Source organism: Zonotrichia albicollis, chromosome 7, assembly GCF_047830755.1.
Source record: "Zonotrichia albicollis isolate bZonAlb1 chromosome 7, bZonAlb1.hap1, whole genome shotgun sequence".
Lineage (NCBI taxonomy): Eukaryota > Metazoa > Chordata > Aves > Passeriformes > Passerellidae > Zonotrichia > Zonotrichia albicollis.
The window spans coordinates 5,104,395-5,108,191 of record NC_133825.1 but is presented as its reverse complement, the minus strand read 5'-3'; the positions used below and the strand labels follow the sequence as shown (position 1 = coordinate 5,108,191).

The following is a 3,797-nucleotide window of genomic DNA, read 5'->3' as shown; positions in this document are numbered from 1 at the left end:
TAGCAAACTAGCTCCCTGGTATAGTCCTAGTCCCTTCACACAAAATGAGTGAAAATCTCGATCCTAAAGCAAAAGCTGATTTTTACACATTGCTTGGTAAACACAATGCCAAACCGTCATCTGGCGGAGAAACTTGGGCAGAAAACAATTGGTTTAATTTGGAAAATATCATTGATAGAATATGTTCTCTGCAACATGAATCAAAATTCAAAATGGGTAAAAATAAAAGCATTCTTTGCTCAGTCCTTGGAGCATGTCTTACTGCAGCCATAGAAAACCGCTGTAAACGGAGAACTGAGGAAATGGTAATTATAGATTCCCTTCAAAATTTGGTTGAAATTTTGCAAAAACAGTTAAATGAGGACAGAAATGAAATTTACAAGCTGCGAGCTGCCCTTAGGGAAGAACACACCAAAACCATACACAAAATCAACTCCTCTACAGAGGAGGAAGAAAAAGTAACACCTTCCATTAAAAAGATTTATCCTTACGAAGAAATTGAGGCAGCAAAACAAAACTATTCTTACAAAGAATCTGAAACAGCTAAAAATTGTGGGGAAAATTGTTGTCCTCATTTGAGACCTTTTATTAAAACTGAATACAATTACATTAATGATGAAGACATGGATCCCCACACAACAACCAAACAAACACCATTCAGTGCTACCGAATTAGCTAAATTGAAAAAGGAATTCGGTCGCCTCCCCCACGAATCAGAAACGGAATATGTGTTCCATGTGTCCCTCACTGGCGGAGACCAGATTAAGTTAACTGAACAAGAGGCCAGTGGTTACTGGGGACATGGTGTTTTCCTAACAACAGGAGATAAGCGTGATGCCTGGTCTCTAACACAACGTGCAGCCTATTGGGCCGGGGGAATAAATCCCCTGGAAAGGGGTGATCCCTTAGCAATTGCCACTACCCTGACCAAATCCTAGAAAGCGTACAAAAAGCTGCATGTTTGCAAATGATTCATGAGAAAAAATTAATTCCTGGTTTTGAATTCCCAATGCAATTGCCTGTGAAGCCTGAAATTATGACCCCTTTAATTCGTGGGCTTCCAGAAACATTGAAATCAACAGCAATCACTATTCAAAAAACAGTTATGGCTCTAAGTCCAATAGACAGACTAGAAAAATTTCTTAACAACTCCACTGATCAGTCTGAGTCCACTGACACTGCACCTTCACCCTATACACCAACACAGACACCCACAACACCATCTGACATATCTAGCAGCAGCCGCAAGATTTGGACATGGAGTGAGGTAGCAGTTGATTAATTAAACTATTGTAGACAGTATGGGCCTGTAAAAACCCTGGAAGAAAAATCAGAAAAAACAAAAGGTGTCCGGTTTATGAGAACCCCTAACACTGAAAACACAGAACCAAGGAAACAGATTTCCAACAGACAACGCTGGTGGATGCTGGGAATAAAGAAAGGGGTTCCCTGGGACATAATGGATGGTCTACCACTTGAAAAATTGCAGAAAATCATAACTAACTGGAATTTTAGAAAAACAAATACCCAGCCCAGTGCCCCGATCCCCCTCCCTCACCAGAAACTAACAAATACTCCTACCAATACACAGTTCAGTACACACAATACATCACAGTCTTTCACACAGAACGCAGGCAATGAGCCAAAGTTAACCCTTCCCCAGTTTCCCCCTCGTAACCTGGGCAGTGAGGCTGCGTCTCAGCCCCTCCCGCAGAACACAGCCAGTGAGCCAAAATTAACTCTTTCTCAGTTTCTTTCACAGAACTTGGACAGTGAAACCCTGGCTGCGTGTCTCCTGAAAAGCACCAGCAATAAGCTGGAAGTAACTCTTTCGCAACTTCTTTCACAGAGCCTAAGCAACATAACTGTCCACCCGCCCGTACCCCAAAACACAAACAGTGAATCTTCACCAACAGAGCTTTTGGGAAACTAATATCTCCACCGCTTACAGGTGAGCGAAGGAGGTTGGGTCTACTTACGAATGCTCACAAAAAATAAATCAGGAGACATGTTAATTACAGCAATTACGGGCCCCAAAAATGTTCTGGTAACCTACATTGTTGATACGGGAGCCCAGATTTCTGCACTAACACATAGAGATGCCCAGAAGTGTGGAGTAGTTCCAACAAAAAAGCAATGCTGCATTCCTAATGCTTTAGGAACCATAGAACCCATGAATATTGCTTTAGTCAAAGTAACACTCCCTGGAGAAGAAAATCAATTGGTTGTCAAAATGGTAATTGGGGACATCCCGAATAATCTGCTAGGGATGGATGTCCTCGCAGGAAGGCAGTGGGAAGACACCGAGGGTTTCCTGTGGTCTTTTGGCACTCCGCCACTTAACATTAGGCTGCTTCAGACCGCACCTGCACTGCCTTACAGTAAAATAATCAATGTGAAACAGTATCCCTTGCCTTCTGGAGCTAGAGAAGGCATCAAAACTGTTATTCAGGAATTGCGTGATCAAGGAATAATTATAAACACACACTCCCCATACAATTCACCCGTGTGGCCAGTCCGAAAGCCCAACAGGAAGTGGAGGCTTACGGTTGATTACCGTAGGCTGAATGCCAACACTGACCCTCTGACTGCAGCAGTGCCAAATTTAGCTGAACTAATAACACCAATACAAGAAAAAGCTCACACAATCATGGCAACCATTGATGTCAAAGACATGTTCTTCATGATACCTATACAGCCAGAGGACATGGATCGCTTTGCATTCACATGGGAGGGACAACAGTACACATTCACCAGACTCCTTCAGGGATACAAACACTCTCCAACTCTAGCACACCATGCTTTAGATAAGGAATTAGAAAAAATACCTAAACCTGACACTGTAGCTGTGTACCAATACATTGATGACACTTTGGTAAGAGGAGAGGAAATTAAAGAGGTGGGGGATCTCCAGCAGAATATAATCTCTCATCTGGAGAGCCTTGATTTAAAGATTCCCTCAGAGAAAATTCAAAAGCCTTCTCAGGAAGTAAAATTCCTGGGCATTTGGTGGCGATCTGGTAGCACATGCATCCCACCTGACACTTTAACTTCTCTAGAGCAGATGAAAATGCCTGAAAACAAAAAAGACCTCCAGCAAGCCTTAGGGCTGTTAGTATTCTGGAGGAAACACATCCCAGATTTTTCAATCATTGCTAGGCCCCTTTACAATTTACTGAAAAAAGGAATCAAATGGGATTGGACTCCTTCTCAGGAGGAAGCACGCCAATTACTGATTTTTGAAGCCACTGCACATCAGGCATTGGGGCCCATTCACCTAAAGTCCCTTTCCAAGTAGAATGGGGATTTGCCTCCTCAGGACTATCAATACACATCTGGCAGCGAGGTCCTGAGGGTCCAACAAGGCCTGTCAGCATCTTTTCCCGCGGTTTTAAAGATGCTGAAAAAAGATACACTACCTGGGAAAAAGGATTGTTTGTTGTTAGCTCAGCTCTCATTGAAGTAGAGAAAATCACATGGCAGCAAGCTATCATCTTGAGAGGTCCCTTCAAAGTAATTAAAGCTGTCACAAATGGGACCCCTCCACCTGACGGCATAGCCCGAAAGTCGTCAGTCAGGAAATGGTATGCTCAAATAGAGTATTACTGCAATAGCTTTTCTGTCACAGAAGGTGCTGCAAAATTCTTGGCAATACAAGACACTGAGAGCCTGGATAGTAGCCTAGACAAACCTGCTTCTGTAATAAAAATGGCACCACCATTCTCACCTGAAATAGCAGCAAACTGTTGGTTTACAGATGCTTCCTCAAAGCAAGAAGGAAAAATTTGGAAATATAA

At 42.7% G+C, this 3,797-nt stretch overlaps 1 pseudogene; it reads left to right on the top strand.

The window, feature by feature from the left end:
• The first annotated feature begins 302 nt into the window (after window positions 1-302).
• On the top strand, window positions 303-1,728 carry LOC141729565 (uncharacterized; annotated as a pseudogene).
• The last annotated feature ends 2,069 nt before the right edge of the window (window positions 1,729-3,797 follow it).